The sequence below is a fragment of the Bos javanicus genome, chromosome 18 (genome assembly GCF_032452875.1).
Source record: "Bos javanicus breed banteng chromosome 18, ARS-OSU_banteng_1.0, whole genome shotgun sequence".
Lineage (NCBI taxonomy): Eukaryota > Metazoa > Chordata > Mammalia > Artiodactyla > Bovidae > Bos > Bos javanicus.
In genome coordinates, this window is record NC_083885.1 from 35280140 (window position 1) to 35302227 (window position 22088).

Genomic DNA, 22088 nt, shown 5'->3' on the forward strand with positions numbered 1-22088 from the left:
GGCAGGTCTGTTCTTAGAAGGACTGGAGGAAAGCCCACACTCAAAGCTGGAGAAACAGGTCTTGCACCTTCCCCCTGTCCCGCCAGAGCTTTCAGTGGCGACAGCGCAGGGGAGGGCCTTCCCTGGTCCCTGAGCCCACTCTGGTGTCCCCATAGCACAGCAGCGTGACACCCTGGGGACAATCTGTATGCCTGCACTCAGGAAGAGCCAATGAGGTGCCAATAGCCCCCCCGCCCCCTCAGGGGTGACCCAGATCCCCAGAGAGCTCTGCCCCCCTGTGCTTTAGAGCTGTGTATGTAGAGGTTTGGCTGGGCCTTTAACCACCTGCTGGGGAAGCCAAGCTGAGCAGAAAAAAAAAACGGTAACAGGAAGGAGCACAGGAAACACCTGTGTGTGGATGCAGGTGGCTCATTCCAGTTGGGTGGGGGTGGGCGCGGGGGTGGGGGCAGGCTGACCGCCCTCAGCACATGGGCTGCGTGTTCCCTCTGTAACTGTGAAGGGCGGTATGGGAGAGATGGTCAGCTCAGTTTTGGGGGGATGATCGGCTGCCGTAGCAGGGGAAGGCAAACAACTGATAGAGACCGAGCCAGCACCCAAAGCTGGCCACAGCCTGGGCTTGCTGTAAGGGCCCCCGAAGCAGCGTTGCAGGCCCAGAACCACCCCTAGAGTCCCTTAGGCCTGTGGCCCCACAAGAGCCCCACTGGGAAGACAGGACTGTCCACTGACATCCAAAGCATGGCCTGTGTGCTGGGGAAAGAGGAAGTGAACACAGGCCTAGCAGGTCCTGGGAAAGTGCAGCGGGGTGACTAGACCAGCAGTAACTCATGGCTCAACCCACAGGAGAGGACAGGGCCTGGGCAAGAAATGGAGGGTGGAAAAACACCCCTGCCAGGGGTCAACAGGTCACTGGAAATTTGAGTGGCCCTACATCTCTGCTTTCCTATTCTGGGAAGGGATAGGGTACCTAACTCTGTCCTCTACAAGGAGAGCCCTGAATCCTGAGCCTCGTATTCAGCTCTAGGTGAGGGTGGATTGGAGGGTCAGGGTGAGTAGGAGCTAGAATTAGGGTGCTGTGAGGTACAGCGGAAGCACTGTCAAGGCTGAGACAGAAAGAGCCTCAGGCCTTGGCCCCATCGAGCCTACCCAGTTCAGAGCAGTGGATCAACCCCAGAACAGCCACCCAACCCCTCTCCATCAATTACTTAAAGTCAGGCTGTATGGCCTCCTATGCTTAGGCCCACGTCTATGAGGTGGCAGGAATGGGGAGTGGCAGGGGAAGCCCTTGTCCTCCCTTCTGCACACCCTGCCCTCCCCAGCACATGCAAACCCTCACAGGTGCTCCCATAGGTCTTCCCACAGGACAAAGCTGCTCCCAGCACACCTCCTCCCCTGCTGTCACACAGGTTCGGAGAGGCTCTCACTCTGGCGACTCTGGACAGTTTTGAGCCTGCTGCCTCCGGTGACGGGAGGCTCATGACACCACCAGGAGTCAGATGCACCAGAGCAGGGAAAGCCTGTACCCAGCTGTCCTGTGGAGCCTGTGCCAGCTCTGTGAGGGGACAGAAGGAAGTGGGCCTCCAAAGTCTGTGACATCCTGACAAACGCCCCATCGATCAAGTCATCAAGGCCACAGCCATGCCCTGGCTACTATTGCTGGGGCTCTCCCCTGGAGAAACTTATAAGCCCATGCTGCAAAAAAAGGGACCAGGCTGAGGTAGTCCAGGATACAGTTTATTGGGTCGGTGGGCACTGGATCCCCCCACCCCACCTCCTTGCCTTTTGCCCTCTTCCAACCTTACCTTCTCACCAGTCTCCTACTCTCCTTCCTCATGTATTCAGAGCTGCAGAAAACCAAAAAAAGAAGAAAGAAAAAAACATGTTGGTAAAGGCAAAGAGGCAGATGGGTTGGCATGTGGGAAGAGAACTGCTTCTTTGTCTTGCCCACAGAGTGGGGGTGCCTTCCTTGTGGGCTTCTGCCTGGTGTGTGGGTACAATTTGCTGAACCCTGGGCATATGACATGTTCCCCCCACCCCTGGCATCCCTGGAGGACCCTATTTAGGCCATCTCTCGGCCGTGGACAGAAAGCTGTTGGCCTGACTGCTGGACCTGGCTCTCCTGGGCTGATGTAATACAGAGGGTGAGCTTGGGAAGGACTCCCAGACCTATATGAACTGCTAAGGAAAAACTATCATTTGGAAAATAAGACTGTCATTGGCCTGCAGGGAGAGGCCTCTTGTTTCAGAAGGCTGCAATGAGGTGATGGTCACAGTTTGAGTTTGATATCAATGGTCAAGTCTCATTTTTCTCTGAAGACACCCAGAGCATATTGGATCTGCCAAGAGTATTGACTTGGAGAAGCTGAATAAGCAACTGAATTGCCATGCTAACACTGATGTTTCTAGCTGTTGCCTCTGAATCTCCCTACAGCTTTCTCCTCCTCCTCAAGCATCCTCTTACAAACGTCACTCCACAGCATTCCATTCTAGGCCCCTTGCTCCTCTCTTTTGAAACACACTCCCTGAACCACCTTATCCATTTCTCTGGCTTCCATCTATATGCTAAGGCTGTATGCCTCATGGCTGTGATTCACATGGCTCTCTCCTCATCTCCTGACCCTCATATCCAACTGCTGACTGGATGCCTTTTGAAGAGCATGCTCAAAATCAAACATCTCAAAACCTGCTTTTCCTCCCAGACTCTCGGGGTTACCAACTACCTAGGTACTCAAGCCACACAGCTGGGCCTCACTCTTGATTCTTGCCCCTGTGCCCTCATCCCAACCATCAGAATCTTCGCAATTAAATGCCCTAAATATTGATAAGTTCTGTTTCTCTTCATCCCCATTGGCACCACTCAGTTTCCAGACATGTTGACCTCTCTCCTAAACACTAAAACTGCCCCCTCACAGGTTCCCTGTCTCTGGTCTTGCCCTTCTTCCAGCCAGTCTCCAAGGTGCAAAGTGATTTCTAAAAACAGACCCATCACTACAGTCTGTTTCTTAGGGAAAATTCCAGCCCCCTCAACCTGGCTCACAAAGGCTTTTAAGTGGGTTCCTCTCTCCAGCCCCACTTCTGCCACCTAACTTCTCAGTCTGCACGGGACCTCACTGAACCATCCTTGGGGCTTGCTTGCCCCTCTGTGGTACACTCCTCATCTTGCCTTGCTAATGCCTGGTTACTTGATAGGCTTCAACCTAAACATCACAAATTTCCTCAGGAAGCTTCCCTTCCACTGTGCTCCTATCATAGGAGCATGCATTTCCCCTAGTACAGTTTTAGGGGAATCACACCTCATTGCAATCACTGTTTACACCTCCAATATATACATTTGTAAGTATTTGCTGACTAGTCAGCTAGGTAACGCATACCACCCAAGTCTGGGAAAGATGATTGTTGCCTTCCTTGTAGAGCTTGGTCCAAGTTTTTTGTTTTGTTTTTAAACAGCTTTATTGAGATTTAGTCCGCATACCATACAATTCATCCGTTTAAAATGTATAATTCAGTAGTGGCTTTTAGTGTATTTAGGGTTCTACAATCATCACCAAATCAATTTTAGAGATTTCATCAACCTCAAAAGAAACTCAGCACTCCTTAAGTATCATCCCCAGGACCTCTGCATCCCCTTCCCTTTCCTGCCCCCCAGCCCTCAAGGCAACCACTAATCTACTGAAACCACAGATTCTATAGATTTGCCTATTCTGGGTATTTCTTTTCTTTTTTTTTTTTTGGCTGAGTCACCTGGCATGTGGGATCTTAGTTCCCTAATTAGGGACTGAACCTGCGTCCCCAGCAGTGGAAGTGGGAATCTTAGCCACTGGGAGGTCCCTGGATATTTCTTATAAATGAAATCAGGTTAGGTCTTTCCAACTCACTCAGTTCTAAAATTCACTTGAGAACTTCCCTGGAGATTCAAATTCAGAGACCAAGGAATCTTTTATTTTAAACATGTGCTCCAGGCAATTCTTGTTTAATCAGGCTGCATCTGCCTTTACTGTTCCCAGCAACTAAGGCCAAATATATAGTAAGTGGTCAAGAAATAGCTTTTGATGCATATCTCTAAAACTTAACACAATATGAAAACATTGTGAATATGAAAGAGCAGTATATGTTTAGTGCAGAAAAAGTCTGGATAAAAATACCCCTCAGAGTCCCCTATGAAACATAGCTCCTTAGAATGCACTTTTACCACTGGGTTCTCAAATAAGGAATGGAATGGAAGCCTGAGCAGGGGACAATACAGGCAGAGAGAAGTGAGGTCAGATGAGTGGAGGAGGCAAATTGAATCCAGAGGGGGCAGTTAGAAAGGGGCTTGTGGAGTGGCTGAGGAGTTGGGATTTACTCCTAGGACACTGGGGACTCATGCATGGACTTGAAGCGGGGGAATTTTGTGATCCCATCTGTGGTTTGGAAAGGTTGCTTTGTGTTGAGGGAGGAGGCAGGGAGCAGTGAGGAGCCTGATGCTAAGCCAGGTAGAGATAGAGAGGAGGTTAGAGTGAAATGTTCAGAAGGTAGAATGGACGGGATTTGGAGACTGATGGGATGTGGGAGATTAGAGAATGAAGCTTAGGTTTCTGGCTGGTGTGGTGGATGGATGGGGGTGTTTTTCACTGTAAAGGGGGAGCCCTAGCGAAGCAAATGAGGAGGAGAATGACAAGGCTCCTAAGGGTAGCCTGGGAGCCATCCAGGAGAAGTGTCCAGAAAGAAGCTAGACATGTAGATCTGGGCAAGAAGAGATGTAGGCTAGAGGGAGCAGTTGGAGAGTCATCCTTGCTTCCTTGTCAAGTCTCGTATGACCACAGTGATATCTGGTGACCAATCTGGTCCTCCCACACCTGCTACCCATACCCTCCTTTTACTTGCTTCTCCATCCTTGATTTTTACCTACTAAAACTCATGAGGGTTTAATGTCTCCAGATTAATACAAGACAAAACATGAGGCACCTGAGGGCTAGGGGCATCATCTCTCTCCAGTAGCACCTTGAACACAGACCTGGGCATAGAGCAGTTGATTCAGGACTTGCATGCATGCATGCTCAGTTGCTTCATCATTTCTGACTCTTTGTGACCCCATGGACTGCCAGGCTCCTGAGTCTGATGGCCATAGTCTTTAATTAATTAATAGGGCTCCTGAGCCACCTGGGAAGCCCTATTCAAGGTTTACTTAGATTAGTAAATCGTTATTCCAAATACCTCTTCTATTTACTAAGAGCCTGAAATTTCCACCATTAAACCCCTCCCTTTGGGTTAAGGCACTGTCCAATTTGCATGGAGGGGACGAAACCTTTTTACCTCTAAACAAATCACATAAAATTCGGAGGGGAGAAAATGAGGGAGCAGAGAGGTCCAGAGCTCCCTGATAGACCTCCCTTCCTTTTCCCCCTCCCAAGCAGTCCCTGAGCTAAAGCATCAAGTACAGATGATCCCTATAAAAATGGAAATGTTACCTAACAGAGTGAAGAGCGCAGAGTGGCCAGTGAAAGAACAGGAAGAGAGGGTGGGGCTGGAAGATCTGAGTACTCATTCTGGTTTTGTCAACAGGTTACTGGACAACTCTGAGCAAGTCACTTCACTTCTAGAGTTAAGGACAAAACTAGTTGGCTCTGCAAAAAGAACTGTGAACATCAATTAACAGGGCAGGCATGAAGGTGTTTTTTAAAATCAAAAGTGAACAGATTTAAAAAAAAGTGAACAGATTAGGTGGATTATTTAAGGGTGATCAATGCATATCTGAAAAATGCAGGTAAGAGCACAGAGAACAAAAGTAACCTACTGCTCAAATGTGAGATGTAGGCCCAGGCAAAATCCTTTAGACTTTTGCCTGGGCAAAAGTAGAGAGCAGTAGTTTGAGCTGGGAGGTAAAATAGAATTTTCATAGGGATCTGAAGAAAGCAGATATCAATAAGGAAACAAATTCCTGTGGTCTGGGTAGGAGATGATATAGAAGGGCAGGTCTTTAAAATTTAGGAGAAAGCGGTTGGCCCTTGGCAGTTGAGATTGAAAGTTTTCCAAATATCTTACAAGATTTAGTATCACTCACTACACCCTCATCCAAAAGAATGGGATGACTTACTGTCCCCCAACACTCTTGTACCCTTTTATGCCCTTGATTATGGCTCTTCACCTTACATGCCTTGCCTTGTTAATGCCTTCTGAGCTTTTGCGTGCCTGTGTGCTCAGTCATGTCTGACTCTTTGCAACCCCATGGACTGTAGCCTGCCAGACTCCTCTGTCTATGGGATTCTCCAGGCAAGAATACTGGAGTAGGTTACCATTTCCTCCTCCAAGGGATCTTCCCAACCCAGGGATCAAACCCACGTCTCCTGCATTGGAAAGGTGGATTCTTTACCACTGAGCCACCGGGGAAGCCCTTCAGATCCTATCAACACAAAGCTGAAATGAGATACCCCTGGGAAATGATTTGCTCCTTTATGAGTCCATTTCTTCCCATTATCACAGTTATGCATTAATGTGTTTTGGTTTTGTTTTCTAAACTTTATGAGCGGGAAACACATCTTGGGTCATCTTTGTATCCCAGTGCCTAGAAAGGGAGCTGAAGACAGCAGCTGCTAAGTCGCTTCAGTCGTGTCCAACTCTGTGCGACCCCATAGATGGCAGCCCACCAGGCTCCCCCATCCCTGGGATTCTCCGGGCAAGAACACTGGAGTGGGTTGCCATTTCCTTCTCCAACGCATGAAAGTGAAAAGTGAAAGTGAAGTCGCTCAGTCGTGTCCGACTCTTAGCGACCCCATGGACTGCAGCCTACCAGGCTCCTCCGTCCATGGGATTTTCCAGGCAAGAGTACTGGAGTGGGGTGCCATTGCCTTCTCCAGCCGAAGACAGCAGTACTCAGTAAATCTCTGCTGCACTGGATTATGCCTCACACATGTCCTCAGTAGACACAGAGCAATGGAGTCCTCAGGTGTAGCTTTACGTCTTACCCCACAAAGTGGGGAAGAGTCTTGCCCATTGTTCCTCAGAAAATCAGCACATCTCTCCTCAATTCATTGAGACTCTTGCTTAATGAGTTCCCAAAAAACATATAAATGATCACGATTATTGCAAGCTTTACCTGGGGACAACAGTGGGAGCTAAGGAAGATTTGGAAATAGAATTGTTCTTCTGAGAATAATAGCACAAAATACACTTTCCTCAGAAAGAATGGCTTCCAGGCCAAGGAAAGCCTAGTCAGTAAGTAATTCAATTAATTAATCCTATTAATTAATTAAAGACCATGGCCATCAGAAGGCAGATTTGGGAGTGAGGGTAGGTTAATAAGCACAAAAATAAAAAAAATTATAGTTTACATTTATTGTGTGATTATCAGTGCCTCGAACTATGCCTAATGTTTTATTTGGATTGTCTCATTCAGTCCTTACCACTTTGTGAAGAAGTGTTATAGAGAAGAAACCTGCAGTTGAGTTGTTACTAATTCACCCAAGATCACCCAGCTAATAAGAAACCAAGATAAGATTCAAATGCCGGACAATATGACTCCAGCATATTAAACATTTACATTATATAAATTAACTGCTTACTGAAGCTTCCTGATAATATGGCTTCCCAGGAGGTTCTCCTACAGGGAGAGAACATACCTTTTGCCAGCACGTGAGCACCAGTCCGCCTCTCAGTTAGTAAAATGTCACTTGGCTTATGCATCAAGCTCCTGTGAACCTGATGAGTCTCTAAGGAAGGAATCCATTCTGGAGGCTCAGGGCCAGGTCTTAGAACCTAGTGACTTCACTACTGCCACGAGGTAAGCTGACAGCCTTCTGGTGATAATGCCTTGAACTCCTGTGGACAATAAACCTGAGACAGTCCATGGGAAGAACACTTTTTAAATTACTGCTGCTGCTGTTGCTAAGTCGCTTCAGTCATGTCTGACTCTGTGCTACCCCATAGGCGGCAGCCCACCAGGCTCCCCCGTCCCTGGGATTCTCCAGGCAAAAACATTGGAGTGGGTTGCCATTTTCTTCTCTAATGCATCAAAGTGAAAAGTGAAAGTGAAGTCGCTCAGTCGTGTCCAACTCTTAGCGACCCCATGGACTGTAGCCCACCAGGCTCCTCTGTCCATGGGATTTTCCAGGCAAGAGTACTGGAGTGGGGTGCCATTGCCTTCTCCATCTTAAATCACTGGGCGGTTTTAAATCACTACAGTTCTCTCTGGGTGACATAGTCTGGGATAGTACTATAGGCAACAAACTTGTCCTTATTTTTATCATCCCAACTGTTCCGCAGGCTCTCACCATATTCCTCTTCTCAGCCTGTTTCTGTCCGGCCTGAAACAGACTATCCTTTTGGACTGGCTTTCTGTCCCTTGATCTTTAGAGCCAACTTCATGCGCAAAGTAGGACACATCACCATTTCCTGCAAGAAGAAAACATTTCCTTTTGCTCCTTCCTAGTGATTCTCAGCATTTTCTCAGCCATGTCCGAGCAGCACATGGGATCTTTGTCTTCAGAGAGCAGAGAGCAGGCTGCAAGGCCACCTGGACCTCATTCTGGTTTCTAATTGATTCCTCAGAGGTCGTATAGTTGTAATGATAGTTGATACAGTGTAAATATAGTAGTTGTCTTAGTCTGTTCAGGCTGCTATAACAAAATACCACCAACTGGGCGCTTATAAACAGCAGATGTTTACTGTTCACAGTTCTGGAGGCTGGAAAATCTGAGGTCAAAGCACCAACATGGTCACATTCTGGTGAAGGCCCTTTTCTTGGTTCACAGCTGGTGCCTTCTGGCTGTGTCCTCATGTGGTGGCAGGGGCTGGGATTTCTATGAAGCTTCTTTTATAAGGCACTAGACCCATTTCTGCATTGGAGAAGGAAATGGCAACCCACTCCAGTATTCTTGCCTGGAGAATCCCAGGGACGGGGAGCCTGGTAGGCTGCCGTCTATGGGGCGCACAGAGTCAAACACGACTGAAGCAACTTAGCAGCAGCAGCAGACCCATTTCTGAGGGACGTAAGCACCTCCCAAAGGTCCCACTTACTAATACCATCATATCTAACATTAGGATTTCCACACATGAGTTTTGGAGAGGACACAAAGATTTAGACCATAGCAGCTGTAAAGATAATTCTAAGCACAGCTGAGGTTTTTTTTGTCACTTAAATATATTGCTTTACATTTACCTACATTAAAGCTTTAGATGACATTCTTGAAGCTTAAAGATAAGATGTATGAGGTAAGGTCTTAGAGAAAGTGAATTAGATTATTATAAGTGCTAGAAGAAAAAGAAGCTAAGAATTGAAGTGTAAATCAGCTTTGTTTTCAGTACAAAGTTCCTAAGTATACCAGGAGCTTTTTGGAGTGGCAGGCTGAAAAAAATACAAAATGCAAATATGCCAGAGATGTCTGGTAATTTTTCTCAAAAAGTTTGCCTTTTTTTTATGCCTGAGTCCTCAAGTATACATGAGATAACGGGAATAATTTGATTTCTAGAAAAAGCGGTCACATGTAAATTTTCCAAATATTTCACCATTTCTAGAATAGTTAATCACATAAGGCAAGTACCTAAGACTAGGTATCAGAAAACTTGGGTCCTGGTCCTGAGAAATCAAATTATCCCTTTTCTTCACGTCTGTACCCAAGCAGTTAAATGTTGTTGGAGGAAAATCACACACTGGGCCAATTGGTTTAACTTTAAACTCATGGTCAGGACTTCCCTGGCAAGTCCAGTGGTTAAGAGTTCCCACTTCCACTGCAGAGGGTGTGGGTTTGATCCCTCTTAGGGAACTGAGATCCTGAATGCTATGTGACCAAAATAATAATAATGAACTCATGACCGCAAACTTCAAATGGGTACCAATACCACTAAGGCAGTCCCACTAGGAAAACTGCAAGCTTGTTTTACCTCTCCCCTGCATCTGCATCCATCTTCACCCTTGTTACTCTAATTTCCACAGTGGAAGCATCCTGTTCCTATCCAGGGTCAAACCTCCCAGTTTCCTTATATTCTTTCATGAATTTCACCCTGATTTAAGTCAAACAAGGGAATTTCCTGGCAGTCCAGTGGTTAAGACTCAGCGCTTTCACTCCTATGGGTCTGGGTTCGATCCTGTAAGATCCTGCAAGCCCTGCAGTGTGGCCAAAAGAAAAAAAAAAGTCAAGCAAGACTTTGTTCTCCTGTAGCACTCCCAATGACAAATAAACATGCTATAATCCTTTCATCTTGTCATCCTCCCTTGACCCCATATCCTTCCACATTTATCCCTGAATTTCTTTGCTCCCTTTGTGGCTAAACTTCATGTTGCTTATGTGTGCTGTCTCTATTTCCTTACTTTCCCGATCATGCTTCAACCCATTCTGCAGCCTGCTCAGTCGCTTCAGCTGTGTAGGACTCTTTGCGACCCTATGGACTGTAGCTGGTTATGCTCCTCTGTCCATGGGATCCTCCAGGTAAGAACACTGGAGTGGGTTGCCATTTCCTTCTCAGGTCAACCCATTCTAGTCAGGTCCACATCTCTGATTAACCAACATAAATCAAGCCAAACTCACCAGTGATAATCACCAGTGACTTACAAGGTAGCCAATTCAATATAGCCATGTTTCTGGCCCAAGATGACTTCTCAGCAGCACTAAACACAATTGACCATTCCTCTCCTACCTGAATCCTTCTCTGCCCTCGGATTCCAAACTTAACACTCAGTGGATTTCCTTCTGTCTTCCTGGCTGTTCCCTCTCAAATCTCCTTCTCCATTACGCTATCTTAAATGCTGGGGTGCCTAGGATTTGGCCGTGGAACTTCTCTTCACTCTTTCCTTCAAGTCAGAGGTCATACAAACTGACAGGGCTTGTGTGTGGCTTAATCAGCTTATGCACTTTTAAAACATCTGATAGTTGCCCACACCTGGAGATTTTACAGTAAAAAAACAAACAAACCCAGATTTCCTTTAAAAAGAAAAAACAAAATAGGTGTCAGTATTGGGCTAACATTTTCATAATGGAACAATCAGCTCAATGGAGCAGCAGCTGTTCACTTGACGCTGGGTCCGTTTGCTCCCCCTTGACCTAAGGTAACGGAATTAAAGATACAGTCCTGAACCAGATTCTCGTAAGTATCAAAGGTTCTCCTCCTGAGCCACCAGAACATCTTCCAGTCAGTCTTCAGGAAACTTTATTGCTGGTTGGGTAGAAGAGTCTGCAGGTGCATCCTTGGGAGGGGGAGGGGCGACCGCACAGCGAGGGGCTTAAGGACTCCGCCTACAGAGAGCTTAACAGTTCTTAGGCAAAAACAAGAAACTTACATTTTCAAATACACAATTACACTGCGCCAAATAGAGAACATCCTTTTGGCAAAAGACTGGTACGATCGTTCGTGTAAAAGCATTAAGTCTGGCCTTCCGCTGGCCTCTCCCGGCCGAAGTGGCCTGGGCACACCAGGAGAAAGCCCTCTTCTCTCACACCCAGTATTAGGAAGCCCTCTTGTAGGGCATAGAGATCCCCAGGACAGCCCTGCCTGTCTTGGCTCGCGGGGTAAGGATTGTTTCCGAGGACTTGGGAGTGAGAGGGGACCCGCCCGGCCTTACCCGTGGCGGGCTGCCGTGCGGCTCTCGGAGGGCGGGTCCGGCCCGTCGAGGGCGGAGACTAGGGCGGGGCTCCGCCCAAGACCCGCCTCAGCCCCACGGCCTAGTCCCGCGCGCGCTTCCTCCAGACACCCTCCCCCCGCCCCACGTCCGCCCTTTCGGATTGAGGGCGGGAGACTGCCGCTAAGCAGGTCAACTGGGCCGGGATCCTGGGCCGCCCAGAAGGGACTGCCTCCGCCCAGGAAGCCCCACCCAGCGGGAGCCCGGACGTCGGGCTCCCTAAGAACCCACGCGCGATCAGTTGAGGGCGCGTGCGGCGTGACGCGACCCGCAGCGCGTCCCGTGACGCCATCGCGCCCGCTTTTGAAAGTTGGCGCCCGGGGCCGCCTCCCATGCTGCCCTGCGCCAACCCCTCCCCTCACCTTTCCTCCCCCGCCCTTCACTCGTCGCCCGGCCGGCCCCCCCACCCGTCCCTTCCCTTATCAGCACCCGCGGCCCCGGCAGCGCCGACGCAGGCGCACTGCACCGCGCCGCCGCCATTTTGTGTCCGAGCCTGTGGAGCGATTAAACCGTGCGCGGAGCTGCTTCTTTGGCGGCAGCGGCGGCGGCGGAAGCCGGTGCGGGTGCGCGGAGCTGGCTGGGGACGCCGGGTGGCCGGAGCGGTGGAGCGGCGGCGGAGCGAGCGCTGCGGGGGGTGTGGCGCGGAGGTAAGGGGGCCCCGGGTGGAGGAGGTTTCGCGGGCCGCCTCTAGGTGTCACGATGGGGCCGCTCCGGTCGGCGCTGGCTGCAGCCCGGCGCCAGCGCCGCCGCCGGGGGGTGTTTGTCTCCCTCTACCGTCCCTGCTGCGGCGCGGCCGCCGCCATTGCCCGTCCCCGCCGCGGCCGGGCCGGGCCCCCTCCCCCCCCCAACCCGCCCGCTAGGCCTCCCTCCTACGGCGCGCTAGGCCTCCGGCGGTGGCAGCTACAGAGGCCCGCGCGCTGGCGACTCCATTTTCCTTCCTTTGTCTCTGCCCTCGAGGCCGGCTCTTGGCCCGGCCGCGGCCCGCCCTCTGCCCTCCACCCCTCCCGCGGCGGGTGGCCTCAGCCGAGAGGCGATCTCTATGCCCCGTTTTCCGCGACCCTCTCGCTCAAGGGTCCAGACACAGCCACCGCGCGCGCAGTCGAGTCTTCGTGCGGTATGGGTGTCAGGTCCTTGCCGACGCCTCTCCGGCTGCCCATCCTCCAGCCTGCCCGGTCCCCGGAACCTACCCGGCGGCCTGGCGAGCGTCTCCCGCCGCCCGGCTGCTCCGCGGTCGCTCCCAGTCCGCGCGTCGCCGCCGCTGGTCTCCGTCTCCACCGAGTGGCGCAGGCGGCGCTGCTGCGGCTGCGAGTAGAGGGACCCCAGAGCTGCCGAGAGCTCCCTCTGCAAGGCTGGCTGAGCTGCTCGCGCCTCGACGCCGCCTGAGCGGGCGGGGGGACGCGCGCTCGCCGCCCCCGCCGGGCCCCACTGCGCCCCCAAACTAGCGCCGGGCTCTTTGCGTGATCCGAACGATGCGGTCCCGCACGCCGGGCGGAAAGGACACAAGTTCCCCAACAAGTAGTTTTTTTCTCGAGCTAGGGTCGGATTCTCGTTGCATTGATAGCAGCCTGACTTCATGCACTAAGAGATCGCAAAGGGATCAAGACTTAATTTAATTCTGATCTCAGTGACGTGACAAATTCCTGAATTCGGGATTATGGGTTGGCTAAATTGATTGAGGCAACTCTTTGAGTTTCTGTCTCGCTTTGAAACTTCCTGACGATGACTTACTACTGTACTTAGTACCTGATGCTTCAGGGCTAGGCGAAGGCAGTTCTGTCGCGGGATTGTGCAACCCGATCTAAAGCGCCAGTAGGGCAGAATGAATTTGTTCTTGACTCCACTGGTAATTTGCCCATATGCTGAAATATGAGGGTTGGTGTTGTAATTGAATCCTGGGTCACTAGTTGCAGTTGGTTTATAAATATCTACGCCTAATGTAACTACTCTAGTAGCTGACTTCCTGTAGCTTTGAGTTCAGCAGTAAGTAAACATTCGCATATGAAGCGTCTTCCTGCTTTCTTTGAGTTTAGATCAACTATAAAAGTTAAAATTCCAGGTTCCCCTTAGGCAGTAAAAGAAGTTAAACAGCGCATGTATGTTAAATTCACTATGTCTTTAAGCCCTCTTGCATCATTAAAAAGCTTCCTGTTGAATTGCCAGGTTTCCCCCCTCCCCCAATATGCTAGCTAGTACCTTAATACAATATCATGCAGCAATTGCTTTGGAGAGAGGAAAGAAAGTCTTGATTAACTGACGGGCAGGGAGTGGGGAAGGAGAGCAGGGAGGCTATGTTAAATTCATAAGAACATTAAAATAGCCTGGTGCTAAGCGAAATTGACCGATCTACTGTGTGTAATCTCTGTAGAATTTTGCAGCAACTGCCTCCATAGGGGAATCTTTTCAACATTACTTTTTTGAACCCTATAAAATATTCCTTCTCCCTCTCCAAAATAAGATTGCACTAAGTAACTATATGCAGCAGTGTTGATGGAGGGTCAGTCTTGAGAATAGAACCACACTTAATTGCCTAATACATTAGTCCATTTGTGTAGTTTTTGGCATTCTAGTAATTTTCGGTTTTGCTTTCCTTTTGAAACTGTGGATGGCAGGTGGCATGTTTTACTTAAAATAAGCTCCACACGGGATAAATCCAGCAGGTCTGTGATTGAGTCAGCAGGAAAGCTTGTTTTCCCAGGTTAACATTGTGCTCCATAGACCATATTTTGCTTCTTGATTTCAGTTGCGCTATATAGAGTCACCAGCTTCTTGGTTTTACACATCATTTATTTTGTTCTAAAGGTATAGCTCTTGTCCACAGGGTTGCTATCCTTTGAGATTTCCTATATGCCAGGATTCATACTTTGTTGTTTATTTGATTTTGTGCTGTTTTTTTTTTTTTTCCCCATGCCATGAGGCATGCAAGGATCTTAGTTATATCTTTTAACCCATGTCCCCTGCAGTGGGAGTGAGGAGTCTTAACCGTTGGACTGCTGGAAGTCTCCTTTGTTTTTATTGGAAAACGAAGTCTACAGAGAGAATAAATTGAGGACCTAAGATTACCCAAAGAAACGTATTGCTAGTATGGGAAAGATTACAATAGGAATGCTTACCTGCATAGGAAAATACTGCTTATTTAAGAGTAGCTGTAAAAGTTATCCTTAATATGCATTAAAGTCCTAAGAGCTTTAGGATTTTGCTTTAAAGAACATACAAAAATGAGGGCACCCACCAAGGACTTCTCTGAGTGGCTTGGGGAGTTCCTTACGAGTGGCAGAAGCCACCTGTGGCTGACTAGGGTTCTGAGAAATCCTGTGGCAGAGCTTTTCGGAGTGGTGCCTGCTGGCAGAATGTATCTCGGGAGACTGGTTTTTTGCTTGAGGGATGCTACTGGCATCAAATCCACTCCACATTATTTACTTTATAGGCTCTATGTCATTTTTTAAAACCAGATACCTAGCTGACCATCTGTCTAACTTATTTATCTATCTTGGTTTCAGATGACTAGAAATGCTTTTGCAAAAAATTAGGTCCCTCTTCAAACAAGTAAGATTTATCATGATTTAATGCACTGAGAAAGAACATACAGGTTTAGAAAGAATAGTAATACATAACATTGAGGTACATGGTTCACAAATGTGTGAATTAGGCACACCGTATTTATTGTTTTAAACGTCCCCAAGCTTTCTCTAGTTGCTGTGTTCAGCTCTTCCCTGGCTGTACCTTTGCATTTTCTCAGTGTTTAGTATTTAAATGCAAAGATGTGGCTATTGAATATAGACTGCTAATATATACCCCAAGAGTAATGGGTTTTTTCCTCAGTTGATCTTATTTTTAGTCACCCTTCCAATTTTTAGGGGCATAAAATTTCATACCTTTTGAGGCACCTTGGTGACAATATATGAATCCAATATAAAAGTGTTTCTTGGATTAAATACACTAATTATCTACTTATGTTGTTATAAATTGCCTTTTTTTTTTTCAGCAGCGAAGACTTCTTTAGCTTCATCTGATAAAGTATCATAATAGTTTTATGAGATGAATTCCTCTTAATTGTACCTCATATGCCAGTTTCTTTGGAAATGGTTAAATTTAGCTCTTTGATTTAAGAGTAATGTCCATCCCCGCCCCTGCCATGGAGTTAAGTACCACTCTACCATTGCCTGAAGCTTGACAGTCCATTTATTTGTATTTTAGAGACAGAATTGTTAAGTAGCAATTTGACTTTAAAAAAGTGTTTTGTTATTTGTCTAAGAAAAGGTATTTCATTGCTGTGCTTTTAGGACTGTTGAAGGTCAGTGGAAGCTCCCTCCATAGTTATCTTATTACACTGAAAAATATAGTCTTGAGGTTTAAACTAACAATCAGTAAAACCACTACTTTAATAATAGTAATGTGACATTTTAGCAAGTATACTGTTTTTTCCCAATTTTATCTGTCTTCCTCTTGCTTTCATTTTGCTTTTCATACTATGTCTGCATTTGTGTGTATTTGGTGTCCATAAAATGATGTGTGCTTCTGTTTCAGAATGATTGCAGACCTGGGTCCAAAGAACAAGATGCAGTAGCGGACAGATTGCTGACCAGAGGCTTGAGAGCTGAGTTCTGTTTTCCCTGCTCAAACTGACTTTGCAGCCACGGAGAGGTAAATGCTATTTCCACTTCTTGGTCTTACATATAGGAGTAATAAAACCTTTCTGGGGTTGGAGGATTTGCTGGATCATTCTTAAGTATAGGAGATATAGGACAGTGGATAATTGAGAGCATTTAAGCTTTATATTCAAGGAATACTCCATTTGAAACTCTCTTTGCACTGCCATACACTAGCTGGCTGACACTGGGTAGATTACTTAACCTTTCTACTCCTACAGTTGTTATTTGTGAGAATAACACCAGTTAATGAGGTTATTATCAGAGTTATGCAAATTTGTATAAAGCATTAAGTACCATTCTGAGTATGTACGTAGGAAGACCCTAGGATGCTCAGAGGTTAAAGCATCTGCCTCCAATGCGGGAGACCCAGGTTTGATCCCTGGGTCGGGAAGATCCCCTGGAGAAGGAAATGGTAACCCATTCCAGTATTCTTGCCTGGAAAATCCCATGGACGGAGAAGCCTGGTAGGCTATAGTCCATGGGGTCGCAAAGAGTCGGACACGACTGAGCGACTTCACCCACTCATTCTGTAGAAACCCTTGAACTATAGATTTTGACTCTTGACAAATGACCTCAAAAGTCCATGGCCTGTGGCAGTTTGTAGTTTTGGTGAGGAACAGATGGAATCCTGTGCTTGAAGAAGCTGATATCCTAGGTAAAAATTGTCTCACTAAATTTGAGTTAACCTAGCTAATGACCCATGTTTATATTGTAGTGTTACAGTCCTTATAAATAATTTTTTTGGGAAACATTTGTAAGGGTCACTTATAATTTACTTTAGAATTTCTGCTGTTAAATATAATGAACAGTACAGGAGACTTGAAACAGGCTTCTCATAAATGTCAGTGTCTACTAGACTTGGGATCTCATTAACAATAAAGAAGGGTTCTGGGTGTGAAAAATCTCTCTTCTCAGGCTACTGGGAAGAAGAACTTTTTAATCCCTAGAAAATGTGAAAATAGTTTAATTGCATTTGTGTAATGGTGAAAAGAGTGTAGAGGTGAGAATTACAAATGCCGAGATTAGATGAGCTTATATGAATGAATCATCTAAGTGACTACTAAGTTTTTTCTTACAAGCTATGCTTGGAGCACACAGAGAGGAGGAAGGAAACAGGAGTGAAAGCTGTTCTTCTAATCAGTTTTCTGTATGGGCAGCTTGGTACCTCGTAGATGGGATGGACAAGCTCTATGTGCTAGTGTTCTATTGCTCCAGAAATAACTTGTGTCCTGCACGTTCTTTAGTGTTGACAGGTAGTGCATACTAATGAGCTGCTTGAAAAGAGAAACAATACTGATATGAAAAGCTATACAGAAAACTAGCCTTAAGAGTTTGGGGAATGGGGTTATAAGAACATTTTGATCACTTTTAAGTATTATGGCTAGTTTAATTATTTAGATCCCTGGTTCTCAAACTGGGATATGAATACCCTTAGGGTACAAAGTGGTATGATTCCGGGGTACTTGAAGCCACAAGATAAACATGACTCATCTTCTTGGAGCTTCAGTTGTGCTCACTGAGGGGGCGGTGAGTTAAGTAATTTAACAGGTAAGTAATTATAAATACTTTTACATTAAAACAAATATATATTTTAAAAGAAGAATGTGAACTCTTTGACTATCTAAGATAACAAACAAATGGGGCATGAGTGCCTGGAGCGGGAAACCCTGTTTGTAGTGAAAACATTTGAGAAGCAGTACTTTTGAGCTATGTAACAGCGTTACCATCCAGCTCCTTACTTTGTCCCCTGTAGCATCTACTGTAGAATATAGAAGTTAAACTGTATTAAATGGAGCTTGTTTGCTTGTATGCACATTCCTATATGTGCCCAGCATGCCCAACAGTTTTGTGCATTCTGGTTGACAATTCTAGATGGCTGGACCAGGTCATGAAGACCATTCCGATGATATAAGAATTACGATTTAAAAGAAAAGCCTCAATGAGCAAAATCAGGTCTGAAACCATAAATTTTATAAAACAATTTTGAAAATATATTAACTCCAACATAATCATTTTTACTGATTTTTACTGATTTTTGGCCCTCCCCCAGGTTACTTAGAGTCATAATAAAAATGGCTAAATTCTAAGCTGTGGACATTATGACTCCTAATTATTCAAAAGCATCTATTCTTAACAGTTTTGTGTGTTTTACAGTTTCTAAGTATTGTTACTGGTATTGTTCTTAATGTAAATGGCACTTAAAAATTATATTTTCTCTATTGATGATGCCTGCTCTTTGAATATAGGTTTTATATTTGAACTTGAATGGTTCTACATATACTGAAGTGTGACTTTCTCTGCAATGATATAAATTGGATCAACCCAGATATTTAGATGTGTCTAAATATCTGTAGTGTTTATTTATTGAACACTCGTAATGTGCTTATTCCATTCTTTGAACACTTATACCTTTCTGCTTTGTGCCAGGCATGTATTAGGTACTGGGGATTTCAAGAAGAATAAGAAAAAGATCCTTTTCCTGAGGAGCTTAAGTAGAATATAGGGCAAGAGATCTATAAATGTGTTGTTGGTGCTGGGATAAAAGTGTGTTCAGTGTGCAGGGAGGGATGGTCAGTTACAGAAGTTAATGAAAGATGTTAGGATAGGCTTTCTGCAGGAGAGACCTTGATCTAAGTGTATCAGGAAATACAAAAGAAGCATAAAATTAGATTTTAATCTTACTAGGGTACCAAGGCTTAACCAGCATGCAGCTTAATAGCTGTATGGCCTTGGGCAAGTTCATTAAGGGTGAATTCTTTGTCCCTTCCTTTCCCTATTTGTAAAATGACTTATCTACTTTATTGGAGGCTTTTGACAGTTAAATGAAGGGGGAAATATATACAGTTGACCCTTGAACAATGTGAGCTTGAACTGCTGGGTCCACTTATATGTGGATTTTTTTCCCATAGTAAATAACTGCAACTACAAATAACTACAGTTGACTGAATCCACTGATGAGGGAACGGTATATATGGAGGGGTAACTATAGATTATATTGAATTTTAAACTGTGTGGAGGGTCAGTACACTGAAACCCCCATTCATTGAGTCAGCTATATATTTGTAACTAACTATAATGTGCTACACAGAGGTAAAGCAGGGATCTTTAGACTTTAGCAGTAGTTGGTCATTGTATATATTTTACATTAAATTGACTACTGATGACTACCAGACAAGAGAAGACTCTTGAGAGTCCCTTGGACTGCAAGGAGATCCAACCAGTCCATCCTAAAGGAGATCAGTCCTGGGTGTTCACTGGACTGATGTTGAAGCTGAAACTCCAATACTTTGGCCACCTGATGCGAAGAGCTGACTCATTTGAAAAGACACTGATACTGGGAGGAGAAGGGGACGACAGAGGATGAGATGGTTGGATGGCATCACCGACTCAATGGACATGAGTTTGGGTAAACTCCGGGAGTTGGTGAAGGACATGGAGGCCTGGCCTGCTGTGGTTCATGGGGTTGCAAAGGGTTGGACACGACTGAACGACTAAACTGAACTGAACCACTTACGTGGGACTTATCAAAAAATTAATTAGAAAATAAATAGAGCAGTAGACAAATGGATAAATAAACAGGACCAAATTCCATGTTGGGAGTGATGTTTGACAAAGGCTGAAAAAAGCTGATTGGAAAGATTATTAACTAGCAAAGTGCTTATGAGAAGTTTGGGCGGTTTTTGAGTTGTGTTTTGTCTTAATATAGTACATGGTGAGGGGAAGAGTAGGCAGGGATGTAATGCAATGTGATAAGTATAGTTAACACTGCTGTATGTTACATGTGAAACTTAAAGAGTATGAATGTTTGCTAAACTTCTCTGGGAAATCCATATATCATGAAATATTATATGTAAGTCAAATCTTACGCTTTATACCTCAAACTTACATAGTGCTATATAAGAAGGAAATGGCAACCCACTCCTGTGTTCTTGCCTAGGAAGTCCCATGAACAGAGGATCCTGGTGGGCTACAGTCCATAGGGTTGCTAAAGAGTCGGACACAACTTAGCAACTAAACAACAACAAACAGCAGATACATCAATTATATCTAAATAAAACTGGGAGGAAAAAATTACGGAAAATAAATTGTTATGGAGGAAAAGTAAAGAAAAACCCAGACAGTAATAACCTGTAGACTATAGGTTATATTATATATGTGTGTGTGTGTATATATATACATGTATATATATAGTATAACCTGGTACATAGCAAGAGCTCAATAAGTAATTGTTTGGATGAATGAATGCCCAGGGTAAAAGACTAAATGGATAGGCATCAAAACACTGGTCAAAACAAACTGCAAAATAAACTGGTAGTGTGAGGGTGGTTAGGTTTGGTTTTCTGTAGTTTTATCAGAGTTATTTTATAATGCAAATAGGTTTTTTTTTTCCCCCTCAGAGTTAACCAAAATTTGGGAGTAGCAGCATTCAATAATAGGGAAATTAATTAAATTATGATACACCTCCTCTGTATCTGCAGATTCAACTAGCTGCAATAAAGCATGACCGCTGTCTTGTGCCATTGTACATAAGGGACTTGAGCATCCACAGACCTGGGTATCTGGCCAGAGACTGGGGTGGGGATGGTGTGCTGGAACCAATTCCCTGTGGATACCCAGGGACAACTGTAATAGAATGTCATGCAACTGTTTTATTATGTATAGAAATATATTGAAATGGAGAGGGATTTGAGACACTACATAAAGCAAATTGTCAAATAGTGTGCACAGTGCAACAACAATGCACAGTGTGATCTCATGTAAGAGTAAATATGTGTATAAATTGGGAGGAGAATATGGATATAAACCAGCATGTTTATGTAAAACGTATAAGTTTATATATTCTTACTTACCAGAATTTTTTTATCTGTATTTCATAATCTTTAAAGGGAAAAAGGAATAGGAAAGTAGCACTGAAGCTTTCTGATAAATATAATGAAGTAATAAAAAGTAGTTTTTGCCTAGTAAAGGTAGGCTCCAGAGCCTTGCTGTAACAGTTGCAGAAGTGCAGGCAGGAGTGGGGCGCTGGCAGCCATGTATCTGTCCAAGTTTTAGAGTGAATTGAGGTTGCAGTGGCAGTTCTTAAAATTTTCCTCTCAAATTGGATCTTAAATTTGTTTTGTATCATTCGAGTAATGTTTAGTTTCATTCTTTGATAGAGTAATAATGATATACCAGCTTCCCCAACAAGGAAGAAGGAGATAAGAGTCCTGAAATGTCCTAGTTTAGTGAGGGCCTTTGAAGAAAAGAGCAGATAGGTATCTTGATGCTTTGTGTGCAGTGGAGAGGGAGAAGGGGGATTATGCCCTGACTTAGAGCAACCTTTCCAGTTTAAAACTTTACCCTAATGGACATGAGGGCAGAGCCAGACTAGTAGACTGAATCTTATATATCACTTTTTTGCCTGATACAGGGATTCCTCTTTAAATTTCCTGGACTTCAGATGTAAAGCCACTCAGAATGGTATACGTTTATTATTAATTATTAGCCATTTCCATCTAAAGAGGTTTCAGAGACTTCAGCCTGATGGCTCGGTTATAGAAAAGGGGACTGCAAAGATAGAGAACCGACTGTTGTACAGCTTCACTATATGTAGTTGTTAAAATTTTCTGACTTTTTTTTTTTTTTTTTAGCTGAGACATGGTGATATTTGTTCCCTTCTTAGCTTTGAGAATGAATCTAACTGATAACCTAGAAGTCTAGCATTTAAAGCCAGGTGAGATTTTAAGTCACTATACAGTTCTTAGGGCTTCCCTGACTAGCTCAGTTGGTAAAGAATCTTCCTGCAATACGGGAGACCCCGGTTCAATTCCTGGGTCAGGAAGATTCGCTGAACAAAGGATAGGCTACCCAGTCCA

The 22088-nt window shown here is 45.3% G+C and overlaps 1 protein-coding gene and 1 long non-coding RNA gene across 6 annotated transcripts in view; one reads left to right on the forward strand and one right to left on the reverse strand.

The window, feature by feature from the left end:
• Positions 1 to 1710: 1710 nt before the first annotated feature.
• LOC133230328 (uncharacterized) lies at positions 1711 to 12839 on the reverse strand. Its single transcript, XR_009730815.1, has 2 exons — positions 12772 to 12839; positions 1711 to 8364 (listed from the first exon to the last, which is right to left on the reverse strand). It is a non-coding gene; the product is annotated as an uncharacterized LOC133230328 (long non-coding RNA).
• Positions 11971 to 22088, forward strand: part of CTCF (CCCTC-binding factor) — a 45562-nt gene continuing 35444 nt past the window's right edge. For 2 of the 5 annotated variants that reach the window (XM_061387590.1, XM_061387595.1), the window contains exons 1-3: positions 12038 to 12231; positions 16109 to 16225; positions 17669 to 17781. The gene's annotated coding sequence lies outside the window, so the exon portion shown is untranslated. Of the gene's footprint in view, positions 12232 to 14200; positions 14280 to 16108; positions 16226 to 17668; positions 17782 to 22088 lie in introns of those variants that run through there. The other 3 variants (XM_061387596.1, XM_061387591.1, XM_061387593.1) reach the window with 3 other exon arrangements.